Here is a 19,095-nt window from a genome sequence, read left to right as displayed (position 1 = left end):
CTTTCAGCAAGAAACTTATACCATGGTGATGTGCTTTTTAAAGTTAAATTTATGATAGTAAAGAGACTTGTCTTGTATAACAGCCACGTGCCTAAGGAAAAAAACGTTTGTTTCTTTATATGCCAGTATATGCAATATTACCATGTCAAGGCACACATTTTTCTGAAATATTTCCTCTGAGTTCCCATGGATTCTCTTTCACTCCTTGTGACTACAAAATGGTAATCAGGTTTGAAGCCATTCTAATCCTTCCTCCCTCTCTCTCTCTCTCTCTCTCTCTCTCTCTCTCTCTCTGTCACACACACACACACACACACACACACACACACATACACATACACACACAGTGCTTATATTTTTCATAGAAATTGAGATGTTTTCCCTATCAAAGGATCATTACCTTGCCTAACCAAAAGCAGGACGAGCGTACCAAACCCCAGCACTCCTGTGAAGTCACTTCCTCAGGGATTCCAGTCACTTCATGGCTGCTAATCAGCCTCTTCTCAATCTTCACCTGAGTCAACAAAGCATTAGTTGTTGTTGACAACCAACTCCTTCTTGAAATTCCCTTGATCCACTGAGAGAATCAGTCCTACTCCTACCCAGAACAGAAACCAAGAGAATGAGCCAGCCACTGGGTGTGGAGGTTCCTCCAAATTGCCCTTGTGGGAATAGAGAGGTATATCTTTTAGTCCAGACTGCATTCTTAAGGCCTGTGCCAGAAAGTGGGTCATTATACAGTCCCTCTGGAAGGGAGACTCAGGCCGAGAGAGGAGGATTCAGATCTTCTACCTCAGGAGTGAAAAAAAAGGCAGGGATTCAAGGGGAATTCCAGTTACTACCTGAGCAAAGGAGTCAGGAACACAAAGTGGAAATAAAAACTATATGAATTTTTTAAGATTCTCTAAATCTTACGGGTTTATTAACTTTGTTATTGCCATTATATTAAGCAACAGTGATTAGGAGTAAAATGTACTTTAAAAATAAACAAACAATAAATACAAAGACAGGGTTGCTTATCTTCAGGGACCGAGAGGAATTCAAAGCAGCTAGGGACACCACCTCTCTCTGGAGCACATAACTTCCAGGGGCTGGGAATTGGCAGTTCCAGCACCTGGGAGGAGAGGAAGCAGGACTGTGCCTACAGATCTGGTACAAGGAACTTGCAAATGGCAAGCCTGTCTGGTCTGGCAAGGAGGTGTGGGGATGCTCCGTCTTCTCTGCTGTTTCCTTTTCTTTCACCCTCCCTTTAAATGTTTAAAACTCTTCAGCCCTGCCCTCTCCCCTGAATCAAGACCCCCATTCCCAATGATCTACTCTACACCTCCAGTTTAGCACACACCAGATGAATTCATCACCTTTCACCCCATATCTGCCCCTTCTCCAGTATTCTTATTGTTTAATAACAATGTGCAGATTTTTTTGCTCTTTTTAGATACACATGACAGTACAGTGTATTTTGACATACTGTACATACTTAGAGTATAACTTATTCTAATTAGAATCCCATTCTTGTGGTTGTACATGATGTGGAATTTCATTGATCATGTATTCATATGTGAACATGGGAAAGTTATTTCAGATTCATTCTACTGTCTTTCCTATTCCCATGTCCCCTTCCCTTCTCTTCATTCTCCTTTGTCTAATCCAATGAACTTCTTCCCTCCCCCACTTATAGTGTGTTATCAGACTGAACATTTGGCCTTTGGTTTTGGAGGGTTGGCTTATTAGCATGATGGTCTCCAGATCCACCCATTTACCAGCAAAATTCATTCTTTTTCATAACTGAGTAATATTTCATTGTGTATATATACCATATTTTCTTTATCCAATCATGTGTTAAAGGGCACCTTGGTTGGTCCATAGCTTGACTATTGTGAACTGAGCTGCTATAAACATTGATGTCCTTCTCCAGTATTCTTGATCTCAGTTGAAGGCATTGCTGATCTCCCAATCAGCAACTAGATATACAACTCCATCTCAAACTATCCTCACTACTCCATCAGGGACCATCAGTTAGAGTCTATGTGTCCCACTCTTTCACTTATGACAGCCCCTGTCTTATCTGGAACCCTGTCTTCTATTGCAATCGCCCCCGGCCCACTCTCCTCATCTCCTACAGGTACAGTTTCTACAATTAATCCTCATGACTCAGTTGAATTTATTTCCAAACTGAACTTCATGTAGCTCTTGAGATCATATTTCCATACATGGTTAAAAAAATAAAACTTAAGCTTGTCAACTTTAATGCCATCATCTATGGTTTAAAGTTCTTCCTAATCTCCAACTCCTATTCCCGGAGATTGCTTCCCAAAATAAACCTCACACATTCAAGCCTTTTTCTTAGGCTCTACACTGTGGGGGAACTCAAGCTAGGATGCTCAGAGTATACATTCTATAGTCTTAAAAGCTTCAAAGCTACACTTCCCTACCCCTAACATACTACAAGCAGCCTAAGTTCTACCAATCATAACATAAGACTTTAAGGGCCTAAGTGAGCCATGGAGATTTGGGAGGTGAGGCAAGGAGACATTATGGCTGCCAAGACTTTGTTCTTCTCTCGCAGATGTGGCTGAGGTTCTAGTCTCATTCTCCAGCTCACAGGTGCCAAGCACAGGACAGGAGCTATAAGGAGTTTCACAAGACCCATTAACTGATAGAGTGGTTGGACCTGCTCAGGGCTACAGTGCCCCTGGCTGGATACCTTCCAGCCTTGCTTCTCTGGTCTTCCTGGAAATTCCAGAAGCTACTAATACCCTGTCACAAATTCCTTTCTATTAAAATTAGCCTTTGTGGTTCTGTTTTCTGAGATTAAGAATCCTCACTCAACACAGTTATTTAAAGTCTTATTCAATAATAGAGATTTATTTTTAGGGTTTTTTTTAAAATAAAAGGTAGAAACCATCACTTTATACTTATTGTTGAGCAAAAATATCTTAGGTCTTGAAAGAAATTTTTATACTAGGTTTTGTTTTTAGCCCCTATATTCCTATTTGTGGTGTTTCATTTAGCTAGCATTTAATAAATGCATTGCTCAATCACAACAGCAAGAGTTTGATCAACTTCATGTATGAAAGAGCCTATTAATAATGTAATGATAGCTGTCTACCATTGTGTATTACAAACATGTTCTCAGTATCTGATATCTAAGTAACCACAATTTTCATGAAGTTCAAATTACACAAATTGTTGACAGATTCAGTATTTTCACTCAAGTCTTTCTGACCTGGCACCCATGCTCTCTTCCCCATATCACATTCCTCCCTGACCAAAGACCTCACCATTATCTAAGACACATACTTCCGGATGACACTATATAATCAGCCCAAATCCCAGGGGAAGTGCTGGGAGCCATTAGCCAAGTAGGTATGACAATTTCCTTGCCAGCGTACCCCATGTTGCTGACATTTTGCAGTGACATTGAATGTAGGTGACCTTGCTCAAGGACCAAGGCAGATTAGGGTGTTCCCGGTTTAAGATAATTGGGTTTAGGGCGTTCCAGGTTTAAGATTATTCCTCCTGGGAATAGGGCGTATCCTGCTGCCTGAGTTCCCCTTGAGTTCTCACGGGATTCAGACAGTATCTTTTGGAGATAGAAGCCCAGTGGAGGTGGATTTGGGCAGAGAAGGTGGATTTCCCCAGAACGTGATTGTAGACGGCTGGTGTGAGTTCGGGAATAAAGAGTTGCTGTTTGAATCTACAAGCTGTGTGGTGGCTCGTGATTGTGTGCCCAGCCAGACTGCGGCAGGTAAGTGCCTGATTCAGGGTGGGTGTGTGTGTGTGTGTGTGTATAGACTTAGCATATATATGATATATAAATGGACTTAGTATGTGTATGTGTATGTGTGTGTCTGTGTGTGTGTGTGTGTGTCTGTCTGTCTATCCTCTGAGATAGACCTGTGAGCTGCTTAGTTGAAAGAAATCGTCAAGATATTTTCCTTGACTCAGAGTCACTATATCAGTATTCAGTTCTGCTGTGTATAACAAAATAATCCAAAATAAGTATAATCAAATTAGTTTATTTCTCTTATACTTTCAAAAATATGTAACGATTGGTTAATCCAGAACTGAAATGGGGTGCTATCCTCTCAGGAACCCAGGCACCTCTTATCTTGCTATTCACTGTGGGCAGTTTCCATTTCCAAAATCACCTTATAGCCCAGAATGGCCGCTGGCATTTAGCTATCATACCTAAACTACTGCCAACCAGAAGGGGGAAAGGAAGAACAGAAGCACATACTTCCCCAAATCCCAGGGGAAGTAAGGACATCTTCACATTGTACTCAATACTTCTCTTAACATCCACTAGTCAGAATTTAGTTGTCCACCATAGCTGGAAGGAAAGTTGGGAAATAGTCTCTAAATGGGAATCTAGATGCCAAAACAAAGCCAGGGTTCCTATTATGGTGGAATAAGGGGAGGGCTGGCATCAAGGGGTAACTGCCAACTCTGGAACCAAAGTCTTTGATATAAATAATCCATTTTAGGCTGGGGATGTGGCTCAGTGGTAGAAGATTTCCCTGGGTTTGATCCCCAGCATCAACAAAAAAAAAAAATGGTCCATTTTTGTTTCTTAAGTAATTTTTGCACTTGTTCCATGGAGGGAACAAGAAATGCCAATTTATTTTCTGGGAGGGGGAAGGTCAAATCTTAGAGAAATGGGAATAATAGATTTCTATCTTATTTTGTCAGAATATAAAAATATAGCAGCTTCCTTGTCACCAACTAAGATTTCCCAAACACCTACCCATTATAACTTCATCTTTTCAGGAAATCCTTTTTTAAATGACTCTACAGTTACCTCTCTACAGGAATTAGACTCTGCAAGGAATCTTCAGTGCAGGAGACAAACAAATTGGTCAAAATCGAGGACAGAAGCTGAACACAGAGCCGAGGTAATGAACATCTCTACAGGTCTCAGAGCTATCAGTCCTTCTCCATGTAACAATTTACCTTGGCCTCTTCCTTCCCTCTCTTTCCATTCTTTGTACAGCCCAGCCAGCTCACTCATTTATTCACCCAACAAACATTACATGTTCAGGGACATCCTTAGGGAAGCTCACCATCTACCGAAAGGTACAAACCCTTGAACTAATAATTGTGAAATCATGTAGTAAGCATTATATAGAAGGGGGAAATGTTCTATGAGAAGATAAAAGACTTCTAGATGCTCTAAAAGAGGTGGCATTTCAGGTGATTTTTTTATTCTCTTTGAATCCCCAATTCCTAGTACAGTGCCAGAAACAGAGTACATATTTTTTGATTAAAAAACTTAATTACCCTTTGACACTTGGTTCTCAGAATCCTCATGATGAGCTTAAAACTGTTGTGCTGTTCTACAGACACAGGTAACAAGAAACAACAGCTTTTTCCAGTTATGTCCATGCAGGTGAACAGCCAATAATCTCTCCACAGTCCAGGAAAAAAATGTTTCTTTTTCCATTCTATTTAAATATTCTGTAAAATCATCTATTACTGTGATCAACCTTAAAGTAAGAATATCCTTATAAAAAATACTTCTCTCCAGCCGGGCGCAGTGGCGCACATCTGTAATCCCAGCAGCTCAAGAGGCTGAGGCAGGAGGACCGCAAGTTCAAAGCCAGCTTCAGCAAAAGCAAGGCACTAAACAATTCAGTGAGATCCTGTCTCTAAATAAAATATAAAATAGGGCTGGGGATGTGGCTCAGTGGCCAAGTGGCCCTGAGTCAATCCCCCGTACCCCACTCCCCAAAAAGTACTTCTCTCCTACTGGAAATCAAATTCAGTTCTGATTTTAAAACCTACTAAAATACAAAAATAAGAAACATGTGAGTTTCTTTTCCTTGTTTAAAATAACAATTTGATTAAAAATATCACTTGAAAATGAATAAATTTTCCAGAAAGCATTTTTTCCATTTTCCAGAATTAGAGAGATGGAGGTCTACTTTTAATATTAATTCATTTTAGCCCATTGTGTTTGTCCTAAGCTGGTTAATAGTAAGTTAGAAAAGGTAGAGGTTCAACAGAGGGAATTGATTAAAGAAATTATTAGTTCAATGTAGTATATATAACATACATGAAAGTGATAAAAAATATAAACTGATTATTGTAAATTGAATTTTCTACTCTTGAACAAAAATGTTTTATTTCATGTAAATAAGACAGACTTAGTTGGCTGAAGATAAATCAGAAGGTTTTTTCAAATCTCAGAACATTTTCTCTTCTTTTACTATTTAAGAATTTTTTAATTGAATATAAAACAATGTATAATCATTTCTATAATTTATGAGGGGATAACCCATAGTTGCACATACCAGAAATAAACAGTTAACAACAACTTAATATATATGATTTTTCCATGTATATACTTGGGTTTTATCAAAATGGAGTAATATTAAATATTCTGTTTTATCACACTCCCAAAATTATGAAACACCCCACTATGCTACCATGGTAACATAATTAATATACTAGATTTGTCCTCAGAAACACTTTTAGGAAGGGCTGGAGTTCAGTACGGATTCTAGATACAGAAGAAGATGCTGATGAGCTCCTGCACTCAGAAGGATTAAGGATTCCTTTGAACATTTGAATCCTGAGACTAGTTCTGCATCAGACATGCTAAATGCAATGACTAAACCCTTCTGAGTCTCCATTTTCTTGCCTGTGACATGAGGATAATTATGCTTATGTCTCACAAATATTCTAACAAATGAGATCAATTTTTTAATAACCTTTGAGTTTTGAAAAACTCATAATATCTTATACTCTCTTCACCTGGTCATCATTGATATTCTTATTATATTACCTGATTTGGAATTTTAAACTCTTTTTAGGATCCCTTCATTTATAAGCCCTATGACACTTTAATCACTCCTTGATTCTGTTGTTGTTTCTATTTTAAGAATTTGTCACTTTTAATTTACTTGAATGAAAAGTCTTAATCGTTTTTCATGGATTTTGTTTTTATTTTTTTTTTAATTTATTGGTAAATTAATTCCCATGTGGACAGGATGCCACTGGGTGAGAGGCAAGGATTGGGTTTTACATTGTTCTGGTATTTCCAGCACCATTTCTCCACTGCCCCCTCAGGCCCACACCATAGTGATTTTTGCAATGCCTATTGCTGTGGTGGACTCTCAGTATGTGGAGGATACTGTTGTCCCACAAAAGCCTCCTTTTGTGGAGAAATAAGAGGGCAGGCCGCTGAGGCTCTTGTGGGAAGTTGTCCAGATGGGACTTGCCAGCGCTGGAAAATGAATGAGGCTTCCAGGAATCCCTTGCTGAAGGTTACCTGAGGCCATCTCCATCAGTAACCTTGGCAGAACTATAACACTAGGATTGAGCAAAGGTCAAAAAATTAACACTAACCCACCCTATCCTCAGCCTCCACCTCTGCCTCAAGAATGTCCAATTCTCAGATCCCATGCTCAGAGGAGCCTCATATTTAAAGCATGGCCATTCCTTTGTGCACCTAAGCTTCATTCTTCATCAAATACCAGGAAATCTATTTGTGGGCTCAACCAGGATAATCCTCTGAGATACAGGTGCTAGTCTCCAAGGACACCCAGAACTTTTATATAAAACTAAATAAGACTTTTTTCTCCTCTAATTCTTTTTCTTCTAATTTTGCACATATCTGAAATAAAATAATAATTTTAATTCTTCAAAATCTTCCCTTTTTCCTTTACCATGAATTTCTTCTTCACAAAATGAACTCATCACCTTCACTAAGCAAAAAGCACATGAATAATGTTCAGCCTCACTAGGAAATTCAGTCAGGGATGGAGGTGGCGGGGGTCTTTCATAGATACCTCAGCATTTCTGTCCCTTAGGACAGTCTGTCTTGGCCCTCTGCCCCTTCCTCTTCACTCACAACCATTCAGGACCAGCAGAGATGGAGCTCTGAAAAATAACAGGCGAGAAAACAGGTGTCTTCCGGAGGGCCTGGTGCTTCCCAGATGGGAGAAGCGATTAAAGGGACAGGAAGTGTGACCGCTCCTCAGCAAAGCCAGGGACAGATTGAGAAATGTGCTGTTCTTATGAAGGTGCCAAGGTCATTATTAAATGGATGGAAACTATTGTTCATAAAAGGCACTTGTACAAACGTGAAACTCTCTTTATGGCCTTGTTTAAATTATCCCAAACAAAGGATGAACAATGAAGATTTGGACTGCTTCCCCACCACAGCTTCAACCACGCACACAAACACCCTGGTAAATCTCCCAGGTCTCCTTCTGGGTGTTCTTCCCTCCCCCACTCTTCCCTCAGTGTACCCCCAAATCCAGGACCCCATTTCAAAATGTCCAAAATCTAAAATGCATCCCTACCTTAGAAATTAGCCCCTAATTCTTCACCCTGAAGCTTTAGAAACCATGACAAAAACAAAGTTGATGAATATATTTTCCTCTAGGTTTCTGTGAGAATCAACCCATTTTAAAATATTTTCTAATCATCTCCCTGCCCTCTCCTTTTCCAAAGTAGATTCTTTAGTGCTTTGATCTTTTCACCCCAGGTTGGCAGGAAGCTGCCTGATTCCCTGGCAGGCTGGATTAGGCCCAGGGCTGGAAGCTACACAAGGTCTTGCCTGTGTAATTCCTGGCCTGGTCTGGATTACTCATGTTCCCTCTTAAATAGGTTGCATGTCACAGAACGTGGTCCCAGGACTTGAGAATGCCAGTGACTCCCAGCTCCTATATCTGGTTCAGATGGAAGGTTTCCTGGTACAGAAAACAGAAAGGGAAGTTGAAGCAGGAAGACCACAAGTTCAAAACCAGCCTCAGCAATTTACTAAAGGCATAAGCAACTTAGCAAGACCCTGTCTCAAACTAAAAAAATAAAATGGAAAGCAAACATTTCTCTGGAAGCACACACTCATGTTAGGAAGATGCTGCCCCTTTGAAGGACGGTGGAGGGACTACTGAAGAATTTTCATTTTTCTATAGGATTGTTTTTTGTTTTTTAAATTGCCTGTAATGTACAGAAAAGTTTGCAAATGTCATACACATGTATATATTTATGCCTACATATGCATACACTAAGCATCAGTATAAAGCTTGTTTTAAAAAGGGGAAAAATGGTCTGGGGGTATGGGTCAGTGGTTAAGAATCCCTGGGTTCAATTCCTGGTACAAAAAAAAAAATTCACAATTTGATGTATCATCTGGTATTTATAGTCTCCACATACTGGAAAGATTTAAGTGTGCTCCTACTTATAGGATGGAGTTGTACTAGTTCAGAGGTTCCCAAACCTAACTACCTATCAGAACTCCCTGGGTTGGTTTGTTTAAAAAAAAAAATCAATTCCTAGATCCTCAGAATGACTAAATCAGAATTTCCAAGAATGAGGTAAGTCCAGAATTTTTCAAAGCCTGGGGTGGTTTGGAAGTCAGGCTTGGAAATGGCTGCAACAGATGATTTCCTACATACCTTTTGCACCCTTCTCCAACCCTAAAGACCTGTATGAATTATTGAGTTTCCATGGACTGTTTGGCCCACCCACATGCCCCCAGACCCACCCGCTAAAGTGCAATTCCTTGGGAATAAATAAGAGAAAGAAAAGTACAAATACAAATTCATTCCCAATATAAGTAAAGACATTGCAGTCCAGCCTCCTCTTCTGCCTAAGACAACTCTTCCTCTAGCTCACAGTGCACAGTATGGAACAGAGAGGGAGAAAGGCAGTTAGTTTCACAACTGATGCTTAAAGAGGGCTCTATCCCATTGACCTATGCCACAGATGTGCTGCCCCTTCCCCATGAAACACTGCCTAATAAGTGCCCATATAGCTCTTGAGCTTAACTCCTGATAGGTCTATAAGAAACAGCATTGTCCTCTTACCCCACCTCCTTTTCCATGAAGAGGAAGATCTGCATGCTCAATCCACAGACACACATACTGTGATCAACACAAGGGCTGACCTCCTTCCTCAAGAGAACAAACTTCCCAAGTGAAACTGCCTGTCACCTTAAGCCAAGTGCACATGGTTCTACTGCCACAGCAGCCTCACCTCAAACAAATTCAGCACCATTTGGGATGCAAGAGGGAGGCTCGCTTTATGCTTTAGCAAGATTCATACAGTTCATGACCAAAGGAAGAACAGCAATTACATCATTTTCGAATTGAACTGGACCTTTTCTTCTATTCTCCGGCTCAAGTTTATTTCTCAGGCCTTCCTCCAAAAAAGATCACCCAAAAAAAAAAAAAATGCCCTAAATAGGAAAAGGTACTAGAATAGAACATATCGATTTCCTTTTTCTTCATGAGCCTTCCCTGACTCAACATATACCTACTTAGACACTTAAGGTAAATGTTCAAAAAATGTGAGTTGAAAAAATTATTTTTATGCCTCATCCCTTAAAGAAGAAACAGGATATCACAATGAAAAAGAAAATTACATTGTCCAATTTGAGCAATATAAATCAATATCCATTTTACAAAGCTGAATTTAACATTTAACCAAAGAAAAATTATAATAACAGTAATTTCCTGACCTTGGATGGTTCTATTGTTTTGTTCTGTGATGGCAACTTGAAAACAAATTATTTTATAGGCACCTGGCTCATTATGCATTACAAATTAAATCTTCATTTATCTATATGCTCCAAACAGTACCTATCCATCGCCATCACTTAAAAACACATTGCCCTTCTTTCTAGCCTTGTTAATTTCCAGATGCTAATTAAATTTAAACTCATAAAAATATCTGTTTAGCATGCATGACAATATCATCCCTCAATATCCATTACCCACTGTACATTCCAGCATGTTTACCCACTGTTTTCGGTTTGCATTCTCATCTGTACGCCTCGGTTTCAAGGGACAGAGCGGGGATTTAACCTGAAATTCAATCTCTCTCACATTTTGATTCTACCCAAGTTGTCTCCTCTGCTTGATGCCTTTGTAAGCAACTTTCTTTCAAATTATCGCTGAGAAGAATGACTTCCAGGTAATAGCACTTAAATATGGAACAGCCAATTGATAAAGGAATACAGGGGAAGAGCTATATTTCAGCCTCTTTTGACCAGACCATTACACAAAAAGAGAAGACTTTCGATCTCTAGAGATCCACAGTCACTTATTTATTGCCATAAGAAGGCTGACAGACAGTTTGAAAGCCAAGCTGATAATGAATGGCATTGCTCACAACCAGCACCTAACATAAAACATGTCACCATCCCCAAGGGGCATCCCAAAGGCCTGGGAGAGGATTCAAAGGATCACCCAGCAGGATAATGATTTTCACATTCTATGTGCTCACTAACACAAGTCCTCACCAGTGAGAAAATAGCAGAAAAAAAGAGAGAAGAATCCTGAGTAGAGATGGCCTGTATTGGGCGTGGCCCTCTGCCTCTGCAAAGATGGCTCAAATCTGGCCTGCCTTTCTCAGCTGGAAACATGTTCCTGCCTCAAGAATTTACACCATGGCTTCAGATCCATGTGTCCCAGGTAAGGAAGTTCATGTTCCCATGCCTGCCTTAACAGAGAAAGGCAGTGCATTAGCACAGGTACACCATGAGACTCTGAATCAGTGTATAAGCAAATAAAAACAGGCTGTGGTGCCCTTCACTTCCTTTAAACCCTTCACTTCCTTTAAACAATGAAAATCTGCAAAGGGAAGAACTACAATAAAGGAAAACCCAAGACAAGCACTCTGAATCACAGTTCTACCATGACAAGAGGCACCCCTCCAGCCTTTATTACAAGATGCAACAAATTTTTCTGAGCCAAATAGCAAATATTTTAAGGTTGTGGGCCACATAAAATCTTTGCCACATGTTCTTTTTCTTCTTCTGTTTTTTTGTTTTTGCTTTTGCAACATTTTAAAAACTATAAAACCATTCCTAGCTGACAGGCCATCACAAAACAGGCCATGAACCAGAATTGGCCTATGAGCCATAGTTTAACAATCCCATTTTATTATAAAATATGAAGTACAAATGATTCAAATGCCTCAAGCTCATGTAATACAGAGATGCCTTTTAAAGAAAAAAGAATCCTCATTGTTCTCTAAGAATACATTCCCAAATCCGGTGCCACAAATCCCAAACTAAGAACTTTATTAAAATTGACTCTATGACTCTAAGGAATCCCCCCTATCACTGATGCAGATGAATGTACAACATAAACTAGACATTCTTAGTCATAAGGCAGCAGTTAGAGAATCTAAAACTGCTTATACTAATGTTTTGAGATTGCCTTTGAAATGAAAATGAACCTTCAGAAATATAGCTATGCTCTCCCAGAAGGTTGATGTCAGAGCCATATATTGAACACGTAAGTTTTGGAGGGGAGAGGGAAGCCACGTTGCAAATAATGGCAAAACTTAGGTTAACGTGACTGTGAACTTGGGGGAAAAAAATGCAGCAAAGCACTAAATGAAAATACCAACCACCTATGTGTTTTCTGCATCTTTCCTGATCTTGCCTCCACCTACCCACTTCACATTTCTAACCTGTTTGAGTTGGCAGTTGTTCCCTGGATGCATGGCTGGTAGTAGTTGGCCTATGGAGGTCAAAGGATCAGTATACTAAATCCTTAGTCTCTAAGTTAAAAAAAAAAAAAAAAAAAAAAACTTGATCCAGGTAAAAGACTATCAGTGATTGGATGCCAATTAATTCTAGTTAAGGCAAGTCTTTCTACTTTCTGCACCACACCTTCATTTCAGGCTGGAAAACAAAAAAAAATCTCTTCAAATTAAGAGAAGGAAGTTTATAAAGGGAGAAGAGGGGACTTAGAAAGTTACACAGGAGCATCAGAGAGGATCTGGGAAAATTAAGAACTCTAACTTAAAGTTTTGGGATCCTAAGATTGTTGATTTAGGATCCTAAGATGTTGATTGTTGATTTGTGCTCTGATTTCTGTCTAGAATCTTAAAAGGCAGCTATGTCATAGATGTGTCCTGCCCTAAGTGCATGGGGTAGAGGTTAAGTGGAAGCAATAGAAATAAAACTAAGGATGATACCCATGTTGAAATTTGCCAAGACTTTAAAACAACCACTATGAATATGTTCAAGTATTTAAAGATAAGATGGAAATAATGACTGAGTCACTGGGTGATCTCAACAGATAAATTGAAACTGTGGAATAAAAAAAATGACATTCTAGAACTCAAAAATACAATATTTGAAGTGAAAAATTCACTAGGCAAGTTTTTCAACATATTGGTAACTGCAAAAGAAAGGATCAATGAACTTCAAGATGGGCCAATACAATCTAGAAATTAAAGCACACAAGAAAAAATAGCTTCAATGACCCATGAGAGTTCTTGTTAGAGTCAGAGAGAGACAGAGAGAATGGAGAATGGGATAATATAATTAATAATTTCTATAAAAAGTGAAAATATAATGACGTAAAAATTTTCAACTTTGATTTTTTAAAATTATCAATTCACAGATATCTAGAAAGAGAGAATTGAAACTGGGAGCAATGACTGCTGGGAGCCTCAAATGGCTGCCAGGAACTTCTGGGGACCACTCACTGATCATGTCTTTTCAGTTCTGATCTCTTGCTCTGAAGGGTAGCAATTTCCTAGGAACCACATTACTATGAGGCATTTATGGTATGTGAGGGGAAGCTTGTGGCCCTCAATGCCTTGGAAAAGTATGGAAGACAATCCTCTGGCAATAAACTTCACTTACTCCCTCTGCTTCTTTGTCTGTTTCCCCCTTTCCTCCCCATCCTCTCTGCACTCCTCCTCCTCCTTACCTGCTCATGTACTCTCTCTCTCCCCCTCCCTTTTGGGTATAGTCTTAACTAGTTTCAGCTTAAATCCCTTCTCAGATGAAGACTTGAAGAACTTTAAAAGCTAAGCTACTTAGATGGGTAAATACCTATAAATTCCCCCACTGAGTTCCCCAAGAACACTGATTCTTTGACTGAAACAAGGATCTCCCTTCCTCATGCTCTGAACTAGCTATTCCCAAACTATAAATGTTCAATTACTTCCCAGACAGCAAATGTACATTTTGCTTTCCCCCTGCTATATATTTTCTGTGGTTTGCATTATCATTTGCTAAATACACTCAGACACCCTATATTACCTCTGGCCACAACTCTAAGACCTTTATGTGACTTCTCGCCCTCTAGGAGAAGCACAGATAAATCACCGCTCAGCCATTTAACATACAAAGAGAAGATTCCAATTTTCCAAATAGGGCCATTTGTTTAATTTATTTGGCTGCTAGGGAGTTGTAGAAATTATGCTAATGTAGACTGGGAAAGAATACCACCAAGCCCTTCAGGTTTTATCTTACCTCTGATAGGACAGTTCAAATATTCTTACTAGTTTCTCCTCCGAAAATGCATGAGTCTTTTGTTCCTTTGACTAGTGAGTTTAGGAGTGTTTACATGATATTAATTATTCTGTATATTTTATACATAAATGATAAGTATGCATCTATTCATTTTTTTATTAAAAAGCAAGGTAAATTCCATGCACTCCCTTCCCCCTAGTCCCTGAGATATAAAACGCCGTAGCCTTTATGTCAACTGGAAAAGTTACCACTTTGCAGAAGCAAGTCAGAGTAGGAGATTCTTCACAGGTGGTTAAATTTATCGTATATCCAAGAGACAGATCGTTGCACTAGGAAATTGGAAACCTGAGTTCTAATCCCAGGTTTACCCAGAAATAAGGCCATCATTAGTCAATAAATTTCACAAAGACAGGGAGTGTATCCTATCTATTGTTTTCCTTTAATTAATTTTTAATAAATAAATTATATATGATCTACTTACCAAAGTATATAATGCTATAAATAGAAATGAAATCCCCTTGAGAATTCCTCAGTCCTTCCCCTTCTTAATACCAAGAGATAACCACTACTATAATCCAACATACCGCTTAACCAGGCTGCTTATCTACACCTTAGAAAGTATATTTTATTGATTTTTATGGGTTCTTTTTCCACATAAATGGTCATAGATTACACATAAATCTACAACTTGCTTTTTTTACTTTATATATTTGAGATTGATCCATGTCAATGTGAATAGCACTTTTTTCACAGATTTTCTGTATATTTCACCTATAAATATATCCCTTTGTTTCTATCCATTCCCTGATAAGATTTAGACTATTTTCAATTATCCTTGATACAAACAAGGCTGCAGTCACCCACTCTGTGTTCTTCTGTGCAGATTTGCACGTTTCTCTGGAGCAGATGCCTAAATGGAAATGCTGGATCAGAGGATGTGGTCATTTTCCATCTTAAAAGGTGATATCAAATGGCTCCATGCCAAAGCCAGGAATCATTTTCCCATTTTCATCAGAAGCACAGAAAAGTAATCCTCTTCACACAACTCAAGAGAACTAAATACTAATAAACTTTTCAAATTTGCCACCCTAGCACATAAAAATAAAGTAGTATCTTATGGTGCCATCAGTTTGTACTATCTCACTAGCTACTATAGGTAAACATCTTATCAAATGTTCTTTAGCCTTTTATGTTTCCCTCTTCATTAAATTTCATATTTATTTATATAATTCACCCGTTTGTCTGTTGGCTTATATGTTCATATGTTATTGACATGTAGAGTTCTTTTTATATTCTAGTTACTAATCCTCTATTTTACATGTTGCTTTTGTTCACTTTTTCGAACACCAACACCTCACAGTAACATGGTTCCTTTATAAACTGGGAAATGTAGTAATTACTTGTTGACTAATAAATGATGTGGCCTCAAAGCCATATATTGAACAATCACTCTGTTATTCACAACATGATAGTGACATTTCCATCACTTAGCTATAAAAACCAGGCAAGTGGGTATATTAAATATGAGCCACTAAGTGATACTCCATACTCATTTCTGAATCTTCAATTCTTAGGGCAGAGCCAGAGTGGTTTACCTCACAAGAAAAGCAAATTAAAGTCAAATGAATTCTCCAAGCCACTTGATTCAATGTAAGGAATCCAAATCAGATCATTTCCACTGAAGATCAGGGAAAGGACTGAAGGGCAAGGACCGCTCTTCTGCCTTGTCCATCTCTTCCTCCCTTCCCTTCTCCAACTCCCATCTCCCTGTTTCGGTGCAACTTTGTTTTGTTGTTGTTGTTATTGTTGTTTGTTTTCTTTCTTTACTGTTTTTCTATTTTAATAAGCTGTCAATTCCTGTGTTTTTCTGGATTGTCAAGATTTCTCTTGAAAGACTTGCAGCAGAAATGCCACCCACATTAACATACATATAAATATGCTTCTTTTCATCTGTTTTCTTGTTCCATCAGAGGCTCTGTAGAGCTATTTAGTTCAATTATTTCTGGCACTTTGCCCATCAAAATGTGAAATTCTTCAAAAGGATAAAAATGACAGTGAATCTACTTCCTCCTGAGCAATTGAGGTTTTTGTTTAAATCTGGTTGTCTTGGAAACAAGCGAGTTTCATTGAATGTATACTCACTATAATGGTTAAAACATCAATGAAAGGTACAACTCCCCTGCAATCCATTCCCTGTCTTACCCAAGTATAGGTTGGTCAGCTGCTGGAGTGGAAAGAATTTGTGACTCAAGACATCTGGATTCCAACTTCCCTCTGATCCTATCCACGTGATTCTAGACATGTATCCCTTCTTGAACCTCTATTTCCTTAGAACAAATGGAAATAATAACACGACCTCTTCCATGCATCTTGGATTTTCCAGGAAGATCAAAATAATGGATGTGAAAGAGCATGTTGGAAACTAAAAAGCTAAACAGAAGTAATCACATACTTGAATAACTATTTTCTTCTTGATAAACATGAGTCATGAAGTTTTAGCTCAGATATGTGTAAATAAATTCTCTGAGTATTATGTTTTCCCAGTGGTAAAACAGACCAGTCTTAAAGACCTAAGCACCTGTCAGCTGAAAATTATCCCCTCACCAATGTTGGTCCATGATAGTAAATGAAAAGTAACTGCTGAGAGCCACGGCCGAGTCTGTATGGCCCCTGGCATTTTGCCAACAGTATTGATTGACAGGCGAGGCATTACTATCCGCCTCTGCGGCAACTTTTGAGTTCTCGCACTATTTTGGAGTTCTCGTGGGGATTTCTGGGGATTCCCCGAGAGTTCCCATTGGTTGGGGAAGTGCAGGAGGAGGGATTTCCGGGAGAGATATTTCCGGCTGGGGGTTCCTGGACAAGCCTCGTGGCGTTCGGGAGGATTCCCCGGGAGCTGTGTGAAGTGTTTTCCTGCAGTTTAAAAATAAAGTTTGTTCCTGCTTCAGTGGCTGGTGATTTGTGCCCAGCCAGACTGCGGCATTTGGTGGCCCGTACGGGGAGCCCCGGGACACTCGGGGGTAAGTGACAAAAAAAAGCTGCCCGTCCATAGATAGGACGGGGGCAATCTGCTCGTCCCTAGGCAGATAGGGCGAGAGGAAAAATGGTCATTTCAAGAAAATGGAGAAGATTGATACAGTATGTTTGTGTCTTGTTTTGTCTCAGTGTATTGTATTGTCTTTGTGATGAAAATATGGAAGGGGTGAGAAGTAAATTACTAAGGGAAGAAGGCACCCCAGTGGAACCAAGAATAGTTAGGGCATGTGTTGATGGAAGCCCAGGAACTCTAGTCAGAAAGAAAAAGAAAGTTAAGAAGAAGAAGGATTATCAGGAAAAAAGTGGCAGAGGCGGATAGTAATGCCTCGCCTGTCAATCAATACTGTTGGCAAAATGCCAGGGGCCATACAGACTCGGCCGTGGCTCTCAGCAAGTAACTTCATGCACACACGAGGCAGAGGTATGTTCCTGTTATTATCAACTGTGTATTATATTAATAGCCTAATATTACTTCTGTTTCAATTACCTCTGACTACCAAACAAACCACCCCAAAACTTAATGGCTTCAAACAATACTCTTCTTTTATTCATGATTTTCTAAATCAGAAATTCAGGAATATCTTGCCTGGGGAACTTCATCTTTCCTACACGTGATGTTGGCTGGGGAAGCTCGGTCTGAAAGATTCACTTCCAAGAAGGCTTCTTCACGTCTTTCTGCTCAATACAGTTCAGCCACCCCAGAATTAAAAGTAGAAAGTCAGATCTCATTATCAGATGTTGGTGCTTCCCAAGAGCCAAAGGAGCACTACAGATCACATACAGTCTCCTAGGAAACTACAGTCTAGATCACTCATATCTGGAACCAAAGTAGTACATATTCCTCTCTATACCTAAGCACATTTCTAAGAGTACCTTGAACCAGGAACTGATCTGTACTGTAAAAAACAAATGTGGTATATATAACAGAGGTTATATAACCAATCCAAGATCATATATGTTAAATGTGTGTGAATTTAACATATATGATCTTGGATTGGTTATATAACCTCTATAGATCTCAGTTTACTCATCTAGACAGTAGGGAATTTAGACCTCTATTAATTTACCGGTCCACAATTGTTGAGGTTATCAAATTAAATAATGTATACAACATGTTTCTTAAGTTGCAAATCCATAATATTAATGCCAATTATTATATCAGAGAAGCAACAGAAACAGATTCTGGTTTTGCCTCTTCATGCATTATGACTCTTAAACATTCTGTACCTCCACTTCATCTTCCAAAAAAGTTTATTTCAATATGCAAGATTGTAAGCACATAACAAAGTCAGCATTTAAATGCAAAAATGCCAAACTACCTAACAAGAGAAAATGAATGCACATAGTAGCCACCATGGGAAAGAGGTGTGGTGATCTCCTTTTTCTATTGTCGTTTTTTCATTTAAAATGTTAAACCAATATGGGATAGTTGATGGAGTAAGGTACATTTTCCATAGAAGAGTACATGTAATATAGAGAGACTAAGAAAGGACTCTGGAACTGGACTTAGAGATTTACATCTTGATTCCAACTTTGATTAGCTGTGTTATCTAGTACAGAATACCTAACTTCTGGCCTTTGTTTCCTCATTTTAAAAAATGAAGATAATTATGATCTCAAAATGTTGTTGTAAGGATTAAATGACTCAGTGCACTAATAACATATAAAAACATGATATTCATTCATAAATGTTTGCCATTATTCCTCATCTCAGTCTTTTTACATCATATATATATATATATATATATATATGTGTGTGTGTGTGTGTGTGTGTGTGTGTGTGTGTATGTATATGTTATGGTCACCATACAAAAGCAGGAGGGATC

The 19,095-nt window shown here is 38.9% G+C and overlaps 1 long non-coding RNA gene across 1 annotated transcript in view; it reads right to left on the bottom strand.

Annotated features, from left to right (window-relative positions):
* The window catches only part of LOC125615252, a 94,075-nt gene extending 85,882 nt beyond the window's left edge, over window positions 1–8,193 (bottom strand). The window contains exon 1 of the long non-coding RNA XR_007345819.1: window positions 7,794–8,193. This is a non-coding gene — a long non-coding RNA (uncharacterized LOC125615252). The remainder of the gene's footprint in view (window positions 1–7,793) is intronic.
* Between the last annotated feature and the right edge of the window lie 10,902 nt (window positions 8,194–19,095).

This window comes from Marmota marmota, unplaced genomic scaffold, assembly GCF_001458135.2.
Source record: "Marmota marmota marmota unplaced genomic scaffold, marMar, whole genome shotgun sequence".
NCBI classification, from domain to species: domain Eukaryota; kingdom Metazoa; phylum Chordata; class Mammalia; order Rodentia; family Sciuridae; genus Marmota; species Marmota marmota.
Note: the sequence above shows the minus strand (reverse complement) of the source record. Positions and strands in the feature narration are given on the sequence as shown.